Here is a 19,265-nt window from a genome sequence, read left to right on the forward strand (position 1 = left end):
TCTTGGATCTTGGATACATAATTAATAAAAATTAATATTAATTCAGCAAATAGCTACTGTAGATAATTAATAACTGAAATATTTACTAATTTTTCATCTAACAAGTGCAGAAAAATGTATTTCAGCTCTATACCAAATATGCAATTAGTTTCAAACAAAAAATATTTTTACTTGAAGAAATTACTTCATTTACTTTGCTAGGGCTTGTTGAAAAATTGTTTTAAAATGCTCTCCTAAACAAGTTCTAGGAGGGTAAATTAAAGCACTAAGTGGTAGGTATTTTTTAATACCATTTTTCTTCTTTCTCATGTGCACCCCCATATGATTATATGTTTGTTGACATTTTCCAGGACACATGCTGAGGTCAGAGTGCATGTGGATTTATGCAATTAAATAGAAAGACCCCATGCTATCAATTTCTCATTTAGTCTATGGGAAAATCCAAGTTGCATAGCAAGTAATGATAAAAGATAATGCACTAAAACTGAATAGGTTCATAGGCACCAACAGAACCGGAAGAGACTGTTTTCAACTCATGATCAAGATGCAAATGTATAAATGTTTTAATTCACAGCATTGAAAGTAAAAAAAGAGACATTTTCTGTGACTTGGCAATGTTGAAGATACTGTGAAAAGTGCATTCTTGCTGAATGGATCAAATCATCAGCAAGACTGAACATCTCTCACAATTAATTACATATATATGAACGAAACACATATACACAGTTTTGCTTTATCAGAGATGCTGCAGCTTCACTTTCACATGGCACAGACTTTTTTTAGAGCTGTGAACTATTTTAGTTATTCATTTATCTTACAGTTCCAGTGATAGAGTAGAAGTTCTTATCTGATTTTGCACACACTGGACAATTTGGCATAGGCTTTCCTGTTCCTGAACGGTTAATGACTTTCTAAATCAGTTTGAAGGCCTCAGGCAAGGAGTGGGTGGTTAGTACGTTTGACCAGTCATTAAAGTGTCTCTTGCTGGAAAGAAAACCCTCTAAGCCAAAATTATACTTGGGTTTTACACTAGCAGCCTACCCAATCCGTATTCCAAAATTTTTATGTAATAAGTAACTTATGAATAATTCAGTAAAAATTTGAGGAGGTAAGGAATCCTCTTTTCACCTCATTGCAAGCAGAAGATACATCCTGAAATCCAAACTGTATTCTAAGGACTACTGTAAGGACTTTTACAGTAAAGAAAGGAGATAGTCCTGCTTTCTGTAGAGGTAATCCACAGTCACTAAAACCTCCCAAACAAACCAACCCACCCCAAACCATTTTATAATTCAACAGGATAAGCTTATTGCTTATAACCATAATGCTTTTTATTTTTTTTTCTCTCCACTTAGAACAACATTCTTCAGTACTGCAGCCCAACAGTTTTAAAAAGTCCAGCTGTTGGTGTGGGAGACACAATGTCCACACTATTTATGTTTCAGCAATTTTATTGCAGAGCTTTAGTCTGTCTTGCAGACTGAGTGCTCATTAGCAGCAGGAATGTGTGATATAAGCTCTTGGACCTCATTGTTCAGTTTAATTTTTTCAGGAAAAAGGCCAGCTGATGTGCCCTGAGATCATGCTATGATGTGAATCAAAGTTCAGTGAGTGGGTACAATCAAGGGGTTTGCTTCAGATGTGCTCGGCTGAGATGAAAACTCTAAGGCCAACACACATTCTGATATCTGAGGTGTCATTAATTTTAAACAACATTATTTCCACTCTGAAGTTTGTAAACTTTTAATGGAAATAAGATTTTCTCCCCCTTGCTTCTTCCTACCTTTACTCATCCTGTCACTTTGTGGATAGTTTTGAATTGACCAAATACTTACCTAAAGAAAAGAAAGAAATTACATTTTTGTATCAGTGTGATATTCTAAACAGTATCTTTTAAAATCCTTCTGATATGAAAAGAAAGATGGGGACACAGAAAATTATGAAGCCATTTGTATGAAGTGCCCTGAAATCTGAAAGAAAAACAGCATAATTCTTATCTTCTGATCCTGGTTTAAATTTTGTGTTCAAATAGTTTATCATCTACATCAAGCCAGGGGACCTATCTTATGGTGGCATGATTTGGCCTTGCTTTGGGCTACCTAGTGTTGCCTGGAACATCTGGAGGGTTATGAAGGAGTGGCTGGCAGTACATAAACCAGCTGAAATTTGGAGTCTGAACTCATTCAGATGCCTAACTTTCCCATTACTTACTACACCGTGATCAATGATAAAACAGACGTTGACGCATCTATAATGAGTTTGATCTCCAATAAGATTTGAAGCCCATTTAGTGTCATAACTCAACTGCCTAAACTCTACCCAATTTCTGTGCTTAGAGCTTCAGTTAGCTAGTCCATTGATTTAGGCTATATTTAAAGATTAGGGCCCTAATCTTCAATTCATCAGTACCAGTTGTGTTCAATTTATTGTCTGTTTTCTGTTCCATGTTTTTTTATGTGAGACAATGATATTTTCATTGTTCTTCTAAAACAAAAAAACTGCAGAGGAACTCACATTGTTGTGCACATTACATGGTCAAGCTCCCTATTTTTTTCACGTTGTGAACATCTTTTCCTGTATATCTGTTCACCAGTCCTGGTTTTTACAGTTAGTTTAATATTTTTTCCTCTCCCACTGCTTGTTAAAGCATCAAGATGCTGCCTGGGCTACACTAGCAGTTTCACTGAAGTCTATGCAGCTCTGCCAACTTTCACCTTCTCAGAATCAGGCACATGACAACTCCTTACATTCAGGACAAAGAGCTAGAGCTCTGGGCTGCACAGCAAAGGCAACTTGCCAGGGTGTACTTTAAAGCTTTTCTTTCTCAAGGATGACTGTGGATGTCACGAGCATGAATTTTACTACTGACATGTTGATCTCCCTGATTGTATACCAGAGATGCCTAAAAAACCTTTGGATTTTTAAGGCCTGTAGAAAGCTTTGCTACCCAAACACCTAAACTGCTTCATGCATTTTTTATTCTTATTAATTGCTTCTGACACATAACAATGGATAAGTTTTCATCAAAAGTCCTCTATGTCATTTGTTCTAGAAAAGAGGACAGGGATGATTCTGCTTCCTTACCTATCAGAAAATGAAAAGGCATCAGACTAATTCTTTCTCTTGACCCATCAAAGCACCAGCTCTGCACTGCAGGGTCAAGGTATCTACATCTACAGAGAGGCTATACTTTGAAAAATAATCCAAGCAAAAACTAGGTTATCAATCACATAGCATTATAACTATAGGTATATGACACAAGGACAGACAGCTGTTTGGAAACTTCTTTTTGGCTTGAAACACTACTATCTACAGCACCACTTGATGCTCCTAGATGGATGATCTCTTGGCTGACTCTAAGCCTGGGTGGAGCTGTGCCATCTGAACACATGTGCCATCTAAATTACTTGGCCAGTATTGCGAGGGGTTCAGTGCCAAGTGACTGTAGGTTTAGACAGGCAGCATACATAATACGGTAAATGCAGGCTCCTCTGTAAAACTCTTATCCTCTCTGACAATGCTGCAAATTTGGCTTTACTTTCCATCCAACATGTGACTGCACCTGTTGGTGCTTATAGAAATCCTCCTCCCCCAGACAAATCCTCACAGCAACAAATGGTGTTAGGCAAGGCAGGTCCTCATCTACCTAGGAAATTAAACCCCCCTTTATATAGATATCAGAAAAGTAATAGGTGTCTTCAAAACTGAAGTGTCTACAGGGACTCCTCAATACAATCATGACGTCTCTTTTAGTACGTTTGACCTCATTGTGACAAGTCCAATGAAATTAATCTGTTTTTTCAAAACACCGCAGTGTGGTATCAGCACATCACTTAGGGAGCCACACCTAACATGCTGTCTGCCTGTGTTTGTATTCATACTTACTGGTAAAATCAGGACAACTACCCCATTATGCTTCATGTGTACACAAGCTGTGCAGAAAAGATGCAAAATTGCCAACAATTCAGAAAATGTTTGACTGCACAGAGTGCTAATGGAAAGAAATCCCAGCCAAATTGCTTATGCAGGCACCGTTCTGGGAATTTTTTGCTCTACAAAATAATTAGCTTATTAAGTCACTTATTGGAAGGTGATCAAATACCAAATCCTAGCTTCCAGTGAGCACACAATAAAGCTAACTAGTTCGGTTGCTATAATTTTGTCACCTAGGTTGTATCTGTCATCATTTTATGTAGGTGCAGGTTTGAAGGAAGAAACTCTATGTATTGATGTGTGTGTGTGTGTGTGTGTGTGTGTGTTACAGGAGTAGGTTAAACATCATACTAACATTCTCCAAAGGAGAACCTAAGTTTACAATACAGAAAAGAACTGTGCTGCTAGAAATCCTTCCCCTTTACCTCCCTATCAAATCAGATGCATCCAGCCTTGGATGACTTACAAACTCAGTCAACTAAGTTGTAGAGAACATAGAGCCTTTGAGTTAGGTCTTCTTGAATATGTAATAAAAGTCAGCAATTAATAATCAATAAGCTGAATATCTGAGGGACTTATTCAGGAAGAGAACTACTCTGAATACACTACAAAACCAACATCTTCAGACAATAGAATTTTCTATTTCCTAGGAAACCTACTGGAGAATGAGAGAGCAGAAAAGACCTATGATATTAAATCCATGCAAATATTAATAAAAGTGACATTGCTAAGGAGAAATCCCTCCCACTTTTCACTACTGAAGGATTAAAATGGCTTCAAAACCAAAGCATTGATGTGAAAGAAACAGTTGTGGTCTCTTGCAGGACTACTTACTGAATGCTGCCACTGACATCACACAGTGATCAATTGTGAAAGTGCTAGAGAAAAAACAGAACTACTGTGACTTTGCCATACTTCTCCCTGACTCATACTGGGATGTGACACAGTAACAGAGGAATGAACTCCTACTTCACAGTTGTGTATCACCATCTGTCACACACAGAATAGACAAAAAGTCAAAAGCCGTACATCAACTTACACATTATTAACTGAAAACTACTGGGTGACCTAAGGTGAATTTCAATTTCAAAATACAAACTGACATCCTTTACCCTAATTAAACAAGGAAGCAAGGAGGTTTCTTAATTAACTTAGATGATGCCAAATAGCTTTTTGCTAGGAAAAGCCAAATGCACTTAATATTCCAATGTACTTAATTTTTAGAAAGATGTTCTCTCTTTTCAAAAACATCAAGTACAATTTTTAACCAAGTACATTAAAAAACAGTTCTGGTTTTGTCTGAGAGGATTTTAAGTCATACTTGTTTACTTAAACAACGTTGTTTACATCCAGAGACACAAAGGCAGTTAAAGGACTGATCACCAGATTTTCCATTATCCACTTACGAGTTAATTTACTGCTTATTGGCAGAATTTAAATATTCCTGCAATTAAATATATATTTTTTTAACACATAACAATACAGTTTCAAACAGTTTACTTCCATTTTGCTAGATTTTTGCTCACTGCTCAACACCAGAGTCTTTTAGTACCTTTTAGCAATTCAAGGAACAATGCAGCTAATGTTTTGTACTTATTTTCCTAGGGTATCCCCACAGGGAAGTGGGTACGTGGACTTGTTCCAGTAGGAATCTTTTTTTTTTTTTTTTGCTGTTTATATTAACAGGAATTTATATAAGTGCCCGGGGAAAAAAGGTCAGAGAATTGTCCCTCTGGAATGGTAAGCAGTATTCCTGCTGCTCATTCCTGCTAAAATGAGCAGCAGAAAGGGAAGATTTTTAGAACTGATGAATGGAAAAATATCTGAAAAATATCTTCATCTGTTTATAGACACAAACACACAGAGACACACAGGCACATGTTTTATGTACATATGAAAAAAAATTGCCATCTTTGAAACAGTCACAGTAGTATCATTCCCCAAGATGAGGCTCCTTCAAACATCTTTAGCTTATCACCTCAATACTGTAAATTTCTATTATGTTCTAGAGAAAGGAACCTTAATAGGCAAGTAAAGAACTTGCTTTGTTTCTGTCTCTTTTGCTCTGAACCAAATAATAATCACCATAAAGACAAATTGACCACCTAGAAAAAGATAATGCAACATGGGATGGCAGCTTCTGCAGCATCAAAATCACTTAGGAACACAAGAATACATTCAGACTCAGAAGGAATTGTGCTCCTAAATCCCTTTTATGCTTTTAAAAATTTCCCACAGTTTTGGTTTTCTTTTCCCAGAATTACCCAGGCAATTCCATTCACTGCAATGAAATAATTTGTGATGCACAGTGCAGTACATAAGAGGAATATCATACCCTTTATCTCTACAGGACAAAATAACTTTTTTTTTTTTTTCCAAGGAAGAATTTGTAATTTGAATGCTAAGACTCGGAAGTGGGAGTATGGAATCCCTGAGGCTTTGAACAAGTTTCTGAATCTTGCAATTCCAGGTTCTCCATCTGTAGAAAAAGGGGATTATACTTTCTTGTGCAGTAAGAAATAGAAAATAATGAATGTACCTACTGCCTCCTGCCATGGGACAGGTGTCTTACTGCTTGGGCCAAGAAAAGGAAAGAGATTTCTTATCAGCACTTTTGCTCATAATGCCTACAACAAATGCCATTCTGTAATTCAAATATGCAATGTATTCAGAATGCAGGTTGAATACAAGTACTGCCTTGGAAGTGTAAAAATACTGCATTAACTTGCACTTTATTTTATTATTATTTTCCAGTTCTAGAATTAGAGATGTAATTGTTTTTCAAATACATCTTCTCATATTTGTTTCTTAAGGGTGTCATGGTTTAAGCTCAACCCAGGACATAGGGTTACTTACATTTGTACTGAATCATACCTGGACTGCACCAGTGGGAAATGTATTTACTATTTCCTAGTAAATACATCTAAGTTCCTAACTCAAAGCAGATTCTTGCGTTACTTGAGATACTGAAGTAACTGAATTGGTCTCACAGTTCATGTCCTACACCACCTTCAGCAAAAACTACCTTCCATATTATGCCCTGGTGGGCACATTGTGTTGGCTTTTGACCTTTTGCATTCCAGAAAACCACACCCTAGCACTGTATCAGTGACACATCCCTGAGACAGATTTCTGCTTAGGCATCATAAAAATGTATAACCTGAGACACAAAGAATCACATAAGTGAAGAGACTTATTAGCTCAGTAGTTATTGCCAAGGAGCTGGGTATTTAGATCAGCTCTCTTCATCGCCCTCTTGCCTTCCAGAGTGGTAAACACAGCATCTGCCTGCTCCAGCGTGGGGATGTAAGTGGGTATCTGCTCCACCATGGACCTCTGTGAGCTGCAGTGGGACAGCTTATCTCACCATGGTCTTCACTACAGATTGCAGGGGAATCCAGTTATCCTTGGGGTTTTAACCCACCTTTCTTAAATCTTTTGTCCCAGAGGATCTACCACTGTTGCTGACAGGCCTGACCTAGGCCAGCGGTGGGTCCATTTTGGAACCGGCTGGCATTGGCTTTTTTGGAGATTGGAGAAGCTTCTAGCAGCTTCTCATAGAATCCACCCCTGTAGGCCCCCAGCTACGAAAACCTTGCCATGCAAACCCAATACACTGTTAAATACCAAAATGAACATCACATGCTAGTCTGTTATTTGTCTCACCATTTAGTTTAGCATTTATATTAACTCCCTCCCGCCTCGTATTTAAGATGCCAACAAACTCCCAGTGAGAATCAGGAACCTTGCCAAAGTGCCTAATTTAAGTTCAATTTGTTCTCAGACTGCGTGGGACAAAGCCATGACATAAAAGTACCACTATTACAAAGCACTTCATTATTTTTCAGGACTGAAACACTTGACAACACATTCTTACTAGCGCATGTATGAAGGCTGCCTAAATCCTCATCTGTATTAATTATTGCACAGAGCTTGAAGAAGTTGAAACTTTATATCTCAAATTTTCAAAAACTTTTGCAGAATCCCCACCAAGGCTCAAGATGACAGAATTTAAGATATTTTGAAACTTACGTATTTTAGAAATCTCACTCTCCTGAATTCAAAATTTTAAACAGGAAAAAAGTCTATGTTTGGATGCAAACGAAGCTGTGAAGTAGGAGCAGAAATAACAGCAGGAAATAAATCTATCAGCAGAAACTGCTGCCTGTCTTTGGGAACTCTTCTAACGAATCTTATGATTCAATAACCTCCACTACATCAGTGAATCATCATTCCACTATTTATTAAATTCTTCTGTAGTCACAAAATCCTATCAAGGGTCTCCTTTAATTTTAAATCTATCTGTTCAGCCTTCATTCCTAGTCCCCACAGACCACTTTTATGATAATAATGCTGAGTCTACATTAAGTTGGATAGAAAGAAAATGGAAAAATCCTTGAAATCAAGCAGAGTTCATCTTTCTTAAACTGCAATAACCTACTGTACACTTCAGCTGAATACTGTTTGTAATAACTTCCCTTGAGTATTGCAGTAGTGTTGGATACCAGTGCTTGAGAAAATTGAACAGAAAATAATGTAACATTTCTTTTGGCTCTACCTTCTACTGATATAAGGCAGTCTTGTTCATCTTTTTAATTTAGATTTTTAAAAAGAAACACCACCCAAGGAATCTGCTGCACTTCCAGATCCAGCATATAGCTACAGGATGTGTTGGAGAAATTGTACCTAATTGCTCCTGTGCTAACATAAAAGAGCAGTTCCTGCTCTCCTAGACATAAAGGAGCTAGAGGAATCATGTTCTCCCCCAGAGATCTAGGGCAAGGAATGACGATTCTTCCAGAAACTGTTTTACTGTGGGGCTGCAGATATGCTAAAACACCTTTTATGCCCCCTTAAGAAAAAGTGTTTTCCAGCTTTCCTGGTTAATGGAGAAGAATACCTGTTAAAAAGTACCTTAAATATACAGCTTTCAGTACTTTTTGAAAAAGAAAAAGTTTAAGCTCTACCTTGTTTAACAAAGAAACTGTAAAATTGAGCTGAACTGATTCATAACCGAAAGCAGTTTTTCCAAGAAAATATGTAGAAATTGCTGAACTCTCTCTTTATGGTTCAACTAGTAAACCTAGACTCTTCCAAGGAATCTCTGCACTTTTTCAAAGACTCTGTAGAAGAAATTAATGCCTTTTGTCATCCTTGCACCACTATGTGGTAAATAATGGTCCAAAACATTCTCATGTAGGGTGATACAGAGGCAAGGGAAAAACCAGTGCATTAATCCTTTGGCGGAGCTGCAGTAAGTTCTTACGGGAATTCAAACAAAACCAAAGAGATGAACCTCGAATTAATATGTGTGATGGTTAAATAACGATGACTTGAATGCCTAATGCTGAAGGAACTACGTTTACTTGATAGACCCTTGAAAATTTTCAAGATCATTTCATCTGTATGAAATTCTTCGTTGTGTATGACTGTTAACAAGTACTGCTTTAACTAGAACAGCCAAGTTTTCCAGGGAAAAGCTAAATACTTTGCACTCATGTATCTGAGGCTTTCACTCATTCAAGCTGAATTACATCACTGCAATCACAGTCTATCTGTTTTACAGTGTGCAAATCATCAGGCTTGATGAACCCTTGTTGCAGGATTCTCTTTGCATATTACAATTTTGTGTACATATTTCAGAGAAGTTATATAAACACTACTAAATAATTCAAAACCATTGCCCAACATGTTTTCATTGTACTTATAGACCAAAGACTCCATAAGCAAGAGTTCTTTGCACAGAGGATAGGTCAGCTTTAGCATATGCTACAGTTTGACAGTGAATAAACAGGCATGGAAATGAATTCTTGATACTCAATTCTTGAAGCTCTTGTACAAATGATGCTACAGATGTGAATCCACAAAAGAATATAAAAACATGAAATGGAGAAGAAAAAATCACCAAGATGCACCTACATGAGAAATGCAGTTTGTAGCAAAAATATACTTTTGAACCAGAACTCCTAGCCACATTCACCTAACAGGCTTTGATTCATGTTGTGACACGGGCTGGAGCATGAACGTGACTCTTTTCTGACATAACGGCATTGAAAGATATACTCCAAGATCTCACTTAATACCATATGCTACTAGTGGGTATTACATCTATAGGCTGGATTAGCGCTAACCTGAGGAAGAACTAAAATGCTAACAGCATCATCACTGTGTCTCTAGCACCAACTATTTCACTTTACAGATCCATTATTGAAAATACATTCACTAATGCAGATATAATTTTAGTATACTGGCAGGACTGCAAACTACACACAAGTCAAGCAGGGAATGATTCTTGATACAGACTCCAAATTGGTATGTGTTGCAGTCTGTAGATTAAATTTAAGTTTTGTGTGCATACAAATATTTGATTACAGAAATCGCAAATCCAAATTACTTCAGATTAAGACTCATAGTGCTGCCACCTGAGGAAGTTTAGATGTGAGCTGAGAGTCTGGCTCCACATTTTTGTTTTGGAGTCCTATCTGCTCTTTTAGATGCCTTCCAGTCCCACAGGAAGTAAGGAATAAAATCTTGACCCCAGTCAACCCCATTCAAATTCTGGTGTCAGAATTTTGCTACTGACACCAGTGGGACAGGGGTTTCATAAGTAAAATGCATTTCAATACAATAATTTTAGTCTGTTTTACAAAGCTCCTATTAGATTTCAGAGCTCATGCACCTCAAGTAAGACTATCAGGCACAATGGTATCAGTTCCACATCTGAAAGTATCATTTGCAAACTTGTATTCAGCTCCTCCAGTTCACATTATCTCCCACCAATATACAACTGGACTCTGAAGAATTGCTTAGGCTGTGAACTCTCATTACTTGCATTCATATGCACTGATATTTCCACAAGCAGGGAGGGTAAAATAATGTACAGAAGACCTTTCTCGTGCACTGAGATAACATGCTATAATATAATACCAAGCTGCTAAATCCAATATCATTGATGGATTAAACCCCAAACACTAATAACTGTAAGTAGTAATGGGATAAGAAAAACACTTTCATTTGTAAGGGGCTATTAATAATCCAGAAAAAAAGAAAGACATTTTCTAAATGCTGCATAAATATGCAAAAATGACACCCTAAAGGCTGCAAATATAAATTTCTAGGAAAAAAAAAAAAAGGCTCTTCTTTTGTCCTATACTTTGCAATAAAATATATATCAAATTATAGAAATCTGTGGCCTAGATATGTTGGACCTAGGTTGTTCAAGGGACCATCCTATTTCTATTAGGTAATAGTCAAATCATTACCATTTGATTTTTACTCAGGAAGTTGCATAAAATGAACTGCTACCCTGATTTAGTTTCCAGAGGACAAGGGTTCATACTACAAGTACCAACTTAATTTGACAGTGTTCACAACAGCTGCAACTGGCTTAGTAGGGAGAAACAAATTTTAAGAGACAATAACTCATTACCTTTAAAAAAGATACTGCAAAGAGGACTAGGACTACTCTGTAATTTATATTAAAAGACAAGTTCCAGTGATGAGACATCATTTCTCTGCCATAAAAAAAATTAAAAACCTTACTCTTAAAATAGTACATTTGATGCAAATTTGACTCCTTACTGACTCTGTTATTTATTACAAGACTGATTCTAAGGAGTACAAAATTGACCAGATGGAATAATAGATGCTAGTACCCACATTTGTTCATTAACATCAACGCCTCAATCACCATGAAAATCAAAGTATACTAATTAAAACTTTGCTCCTATGCAATTTATCATGATTTCTTAGAAATCAGCAACTGTGATTATATAATGACTTGTATTCTTCCCTTATTTTTTTCCCTTCCCTGAAAGCAGAGAGTACATCAAAAGATCACTATCAGTAGATTATTTCATAGTAAGGAAAACTGAATATTGCTTTCCAGTATGTGTAAGACTTATATGAATTCCGTAGGTCTCAAAAGCATATTTTTCTATTAGGATCAAAAGATAATTTCATTGAATTTATTAATTCAAAGGGTATCCTCTGTATTATGTTCTAGTTACATAAAAACAACAAAAAATGTTGTTTTTAACAAAATTTAAATTAGTATTTCTCTTTATTGATAGGCTAGTGAAAAATATTAGGTAATCTTATCTACTTCCACTCTTTCTTCCAATGAGGAAACTGCCTTATAAAAAGGGTACTTGTTTCATGACTTAACTAGCTTTCTTACTCCTTTATGATAATTACAATTTCATTCTTATGTTTTATTTTCTCCATTTTATATCTGGTCCACTGGCTCTCAGAAGCCACTTGAAAACCATTCCTATTGCTCCATCATGATTTTGCTGTCTTTAATGCATTAATATCAATAAGAACCGTGTTTATTTTTCATGTACTTTAGTTTACCTTTAACAGAGAGCAGCTTGATTTCTTATTCATTGGCCATAAAAAGAAGAAGTCTTGGTTGTAACGGATCAAAGACCAAAGATGGGATTCTATGTTCTTGTATGAAAAGATGTATTTGATGAAATTCCATTTCTCTACTGTTTATCTAACATCCCTTTCATCATAGGCTAATGGTGGTAGCAGTATTAATCTCCACACACAGGCACATAACACTGAAATTCTGCCTAAGCATACCTGAATAATCTTTTTCATCAGCATTTCTGGGGAGCAAAGTTTTCAGCAAATTAATTTTTATGCATGCTTCTTGACATCTTTGTCCTTAGTTGGTTGGGGTTGGCAGGATTTATTTTTAGCCTGTGCTTCTGCTTATCCTACATCTCTGTCCATTTTCCTGAAAAAAGTATGCATAAGTACACATTCACCCACAGAAACAAATAAACTGTGAGCAACTCACAGAATGACTGCAATTCTACTACCAAATAATGGTTTGTTTTCTGGGCTATAAATACGGGAACATAGACGTAAAAGAGAAGAAGGTGGTCTGATAAAACTTTTTTTTTTTTTTTTTTTTAGTGGAAACACCAACAAACCAACACTCATTTAACACAGAAGTACTTTAAAAGCACCTCTTTATACTAATAGAAGGTACATATAACGAATCTTTGCTCTTGGAAACCATGGGATCTAGAAGTCCATTAATAATACTCCTTAGATAATTTCCTTTTGATTCTCCACATCAAGATTTGAGGATTATAAAAAAAGAGGTCCAGGTAAGGCTCCAAAATAATAAGCTAAGTTTGGATGTGAGTCTAAATGGGAATGAATTGCTTCTTTTTATTCCATGTTAAGATTTAAGCCAACTGGCTAAAAGTTTTACTATTTTAATACATATTAAGAACTCCAGTAAGCAAAATTTTCTCCTTCCAGCTTCTTGATGTATCGCCATGGTATTCCACGCTAGTTTTCAGCAATGTGTTTTCTGTATAAGCATCTTTTATCTTACATATTTTGTCTATTATGCTGTATATTTAACTCTAATCATCTGTTTGTACAATTTAAAGTGACTCCCTAAGACAGAGCCGTCTCATTCAACTGAAGCACTCCCTGTGGATGTTCAGTCATATCAGCAGCCTTCAATGGAAAAAAACCAACTGTTAATGCTGTCAGATTTTTTAGGACACAGCATAGCTACTAGTGATAATAGCTGTAACAGATAATAGCTGTGGTGATCTTGTTTCTACTTCTCCTGGCACATAACAAACAAAATTATTCACTGAGCTCCTACAGACTACATGAATAAATTACATTTGAGTGAATGCCTTGCATGATGGGGCTGACTGGTCTTTCCAACAGAAACTTCATCGCCAGAAATGGTCCCAAAGTAGCACGTTCATGTTGATATTTTGAATCCAGGTTGAGTTAGCAATAAACATAGATTATAGAATCATAGAATCATAGAATAGTTAGGGTTGGAAAGGACCTTAAGATCATCAAGTTCCAACCCCCCTGCCATTTACTTCATGGGGATGAGTATCAGTTGTACGGCAGTGACATAAGCAGTAACAGGGCATGGCTGAGCTTGCATTCTAGGCACCTTACAGATGTGAAATACAAAAGCAGTTCGTTGTCTCAGAAAGTTTAATGCAGTACCGAGCATGGATTCCCACAGTGCCATTTTTACAAACTGCATTTCATATTGTATTTGCACTGTAAGGAACTGTACAGTTAACTAAACTTTTGAAAAAGCAGAACACTTTGCATACTATTTATACACAGGCCTAAAAATCTTGGTGCAGACAAAAAGATCATTCAAAATAACTGAACTTCAGTGCCTAAAGATTGATTGACTACAAGACAGGCCAGCAGCTTGAATAAAGCCAAGTGCCAAAGAGCTCTGGTTGCTTTGTAAATGAAGGTCTTTAATAGATAATAGATAATCATGTGAGTGTAACAAGCAGAACGTTCTCTATAGAAACACAGAAGGGTTCTACTTGGGTGTTACTTTGGAATTGCCAAATTGGAATAATTTCTGTGAATTTATTCAGGGCAGCCAAATGTGTGAATAATTTGGAATCTAGTAATGTTAAAGTTTATCTAAATGCTTTAGCACCGGGAGCCACCTGAATAGTTTTCACTTAAATAAAAATATTTCCTTGAAACGCTTGGAAACATGACGTATCTGTAGCCTAATGATTAAAAAAATCAGGTTGCTAATAGAAGTACCTGATTACTCATTAATAAAAAGCCATCATCAAAGTGGACAATATTCTTTCACACAGCATAATGCTAACTTCCTAAGTAAAAATAAATTAATTGCTGAAGACTGTACTAAGTCATATCCAGAGTAACAAAGTCTTTTTTCAACAGACAAGAACTTTTTTCGGGTATCTTCAGAAGTTCCTTAAAGAACTAGTGCATGAAGAGTAGACAATTATCACTAAATCCTGAGAAACATGCTTTCATAATTTCCCGTGTATTACTGACACTACTTGTTGATTGAAGTTAATTACTTGCATGACCTCCAGCAACCCAAAAGAGCAATTTTACTTCTATAATGGCCATTCAATAAACCTGTTCATTTCCTGACCACAGAAAATAGAATCTGGTTAAGTTCATAAAACATGAAAAAACAGATCCGAGAAAGCTTTGTAAAAGGGTTTCTCACATATAAATAATTAAAGCATTAAGGAGTAGTCACTGACTTTTCCTTTTATTTAGTCTTTTAAGAGTGAGGAATATTTCCTTTACTGAAAAAGTAAAACCAGTTTGTGCAAACTTTCAGAAGAACTAGAATGGATGTTAGTTGTCCCCTGCCTCTGCTCTATAACAGCTGCACTACCGTGTGCCAGTGCTGACCGCTGCAGTGTTTCTCCTTGTCTCATAGATGGCGACAATTATAAGAACCAAATACTCAGGAAAATACAAGCAAGTTTGTAGTCACTTAGTGATTTAATTACCTTGATTTTACATGTAGCTAGATTATAATACACCATGTCCCTGCTGGAAGGAAAGATGCAGTTCTAAAAGATGAAGTACAAAACCCATAAAGTTAGTTCAGTGTTTACTGAACATAGAAATATGGGTCTGTCTAAATTACAGGGGTTCTATAAGTTACTCTGTGATCTACAGCACTGTCCAGAGTACCTGTGGCACTCCAGGTTATGACAAACTTATGTTTAACAAGCTCCTCCTTTTTTATGCTGACATTTACAAAAGGCTCCTTTTAGACAGCTTTACGGCTGTTCTCTGTAAACCTGTATCAGGCTGGCAGCCTGAAAGAATAATACTTTATTAGTACACAAAGACAGATCATCTAATGATGGAAAAATAGCCTAAGGTTAGTCTCTGAAAGCTTCTGACTGACTCAGATTGCGCTGAGGTCAAATACCTACTCTTAGCCATTAGCAGCTGGGTTTTCATTAATCCTTTTACCTCAGAAACCACAGGCAACTCTCCTGGAATACAGTAACACTAGCAATTTACTATTCTTTTATCATGGTTTAAAGTATTCTGGCTGTGATAGCCATTCCTTGTGGCTGATTTGTTTCTGAATGATGTAAGGCTAAAATGTATTACTACAAATTTTTGCCTCTCCAGAGAAGGAGGGAAAAGTATGGAGATTTTTTCTGTATTCCTTAATTATCATTACTACGTTCTTCCTGTATATTCTTTTATACTCAGAGGCTTTTACTATTGCTGTAAACTTTCATATACTTATCTGTTAAACTAATAGCTGTGGCTTTCCAGCTTGCAAAGCTCTGTACATAGGATTTCTGCAGCATGTGTGAATAAGCAGCAGAAAGCACAGCAAAGTAGTGTTAAGTCTGCACAGTAAAAACAGAAAAATGTCTGAAATTCCCGAGTGAGGATCCAATAGCATTGTTAGCTAAGCTGGTCAGGTCTGTATATTTTGCAATGTATACTGCAGATTCAGTTATGATCACTACATTAAATGATGAAAGAAAGACGGTTATAGATAATGCTTTCTATAGATAGCATCAGTTATTACCTTGTGGACAGATAGTATCTATCTTTATAGATAGATAAAGATATCTACTTTCCTCCTCTTTGAGTTCTTCCCTGCTTCCCAATTCCAATTATTCATTAAGCAGCTTCTGTGAATCATCTGTTTGTCTTTTAATTTAATTTCCTATGTTAGAATGAAGAAGAGAAAATATTTACAAACCACTCTCCTGAATTTTCTGAGTATCTTCAGGACCTAAACAGGGTTGACCTGACTCAAAATGAATCATAATAATCTGCCAGGGACTATAAGCAAGAATCAGCCACAATGCAGAAGCATGTCAAAGATCCTTGGGGTATTTCCTAATTGTTTTACCTTGCCAAGTACTGCAAAACAGTGGAAGGTTGAGGATCTGGTTCTTAGCTACTAGAAAAATGATCTCCTAAAACATTTCTGCACCTGGTATGACAGTTAAAACATTTGCCATAGTAAATTCCTTGGGAAATCTTTACTGCATTGTGTAAGTCTTGAAATAAAGGGCAATAACTAAGCACAAACCTAACCTACTTAGATAATTGGAATTACCTGTTGCTGTAACCCTCTTGCTTCCTTCCCCTCACTTCCTTTCATCATGCCACTTCTGAAGTTTCATCTCTGAGGCAAGGATATAAGTTTTCTTCTTGTTGATATAGAGGCAGCAGGTAAAATGGTGAATATCCCAATACAAGTTCATTAATTGTCCATTAGTATTATGACTATGCTATTCCAACACCTGCACAGTAACAGAGGCCTAATGCTGTTCAATTATCCTCTAAACCACTCTGTAACTCCATAGATTCAGTCCAGTACCAATCATGTTCAATGAAATTGAAGGTTCCACTAGTGAGACATATATTTGTACCTATGCAAATGTTGGCCAGATTAGATAATAAACTCTTTAAAAATAATTTATCACTCCATTCCTTGTGCTTTTTATTAGATTTTTTTTTTTTTACTAAGTGCTTTATAATTTTCTTTTAATGAAAGCAGATAGTCTGATGCCATTGTGATACGAGATGTCTATTTAGATTACTTTAATTGAACAACAAATTAGGCCACCGGAACCTAATGTTTGCTTTATCACACTGTTTTATCTGAATTAGGAAAAGAATTATCACCATACAATGTGAACAAGCATGTGCTCAGTTACTTTGTGTGAAGTTGATTAGAAGTTGCTGTGAGCAAATGTAAACCGACAGCTTCAAATAGAAAGATTCTTACGAGACCTTGAAGAAACGTAACATTGGGAAAAGTTGATGCAGGTAAGGGCTACTGTATAGCTCTGGTAGCTGTGCTCCCATTTCACCCCTGTTTTTGGCTTTGATGTAGATGTTTTTCCAAATGCAATGTGACTGGAGCAGGCAGAAAATTGAAAGAGCAAGAACAAGGAGCACAGTTAACACGGCGTGGCACAAGCTGTGCAAAACCAGACAGCATTCTGCAAATAACATCTAAAATCGCCAGGTGCGTTAGACACTGCTCTGCAATTTGGAAGACTTAACAATTTTTGGGATTATAACTTTTCTCTTTGTGCTGCAAGAAAGACTCCAGAAAAAAAATATACTTAACTATTTAGCTCTCACAATAGGTTTTATTTCCTTGACTACTAAAGTGCAATGTTCTGATACATTAACACAACAACAGATTGAGAGATCTTTATTTTACACTAGTAGTACCTCTGGTATTAAATTTATTCTCTAATAATGGTGATTCTTGTTCAAATGCACAGGGTTCAGTTTGTTGCCGTACATGAGATTTAGAAAAGATCAATCTAATGTCTTTGTTGCTGTTTTCTATCTCTAGATTGATGCACAGTGACTACCTACACTGGAGTCAAGTGAATTATCTTTGCTCACAAAACAAAATAAATGGTAATATTCAGTTACCTTCAGCATTTGGAGATATCAATAAAAAAAAATGTTCTAGCACCAAAACCTTCAAGTATTCATCCATTTGATTAACAAGACAAAATTCCTAATGAAATAAAAAGAAATAACTGCTAAAAAATCAAGCAATGATTTTTTTTTTAATCTTTGAGGCTTTGACAGAGAGGGAGGTTTCTAAACTTGGTCAGATGTGAGTACAACAGTATCAAAAATGACTTAAAATCTGAAAAATCTTAACAATTCTAGCAAAGAGATGGTTTTGGCCATGTTCACATACTAAGTAACATTCTGTAACAGAAATAGACTGGACTCAATACAGTTCCTGTTATTGTCTGCATTGAAAACATAAAATTTATTGTAGTAATGTCAAGGAACCCCATTCACAACCATGTATGGCTGCATCAGTCACTGAACAAACACAAAACCTGCCACACATTTAACAATCATAAGTAAAAGGATGACTCAAGCTGGCATCACTGTAAACAATGCCACCATACTCTTAACTCTTGAGAATATAATTACCCCTTTCAAAACAGCCGAACCTATTTATGTCACTTTAATCCTATATAAGCTCTGTCTAGCATATAAAATCATCTGAAAAGCATGGTGTATCAAACCTTTGAGGTCACAAACCACCATCAGCCCTCAAAATGTCCTGTATATCCTCAGTTTCTAGGGGCAAGCATTAGAACGGCAGTATTTATGACTCTGCAGACCAGCTATAGTAACTGCCAGCATCCCTGTGTACCACAATGCACTCACTGAACATCAGTGAACTAACCTAATATAGTTGTTCAGTAACATTGACAGTCTACACCTGATGTTTAATAGCTTGAACTATGCTTTTCTTTATTATATTATAGCAACTTTTAAACATTCCTGCTTATTAAAGGATGACATGGGAGTTTGCTGCATGGTTTGGGGGGATTCTGGAAACTAAATAACATTCTACATAAGGCTTTTTCCCAGCTCCCCAAGACACAGTAATGAACAACTAGATTTCTTCTTAATGTCTCAGTGACTTAATTTGTCTTTCTCAAGTGTATGCAATTTCAAATGGTCTTTTGTTCTATTCTTCACCCCCATAA

At 36.3% G+C, this 19,265-nt stretch overlaps 1 protein-coding gene across 2 annotated transcripts in view; it reads right to left on the reverse strand.

Annotated features, from left to right (window-relative positions):
• PRKN (parkin RBR E3 ubiquitin protein ligase) overlaps positions 1-19,265 on the reverse strand; it is a 722,549-nt gene that overhangs the window by 69,582 nt on the left and 633,702 nt on the right. The window lies entirely within an intron of this gene.

Source organism: Neopsephotus bourkii, unplaced genomic scaffold (genome assembly GCF_033783945.1).
Source record: "Neopsephotus bourkii isolate Nb327-2 ecotype Australia unplaced genomic scaffold, CSIRO-AGI_Nbou_v1 NB_1767, whole genome shotgun sequence".
Classification (NCBI taxonomy): domain Eukaryota; kingdom Metazoa; phylum Chordata; class Aves; order Psittaciformes; family Psittacidae; genus Neopsephotus; species Neopsephotus bourkii.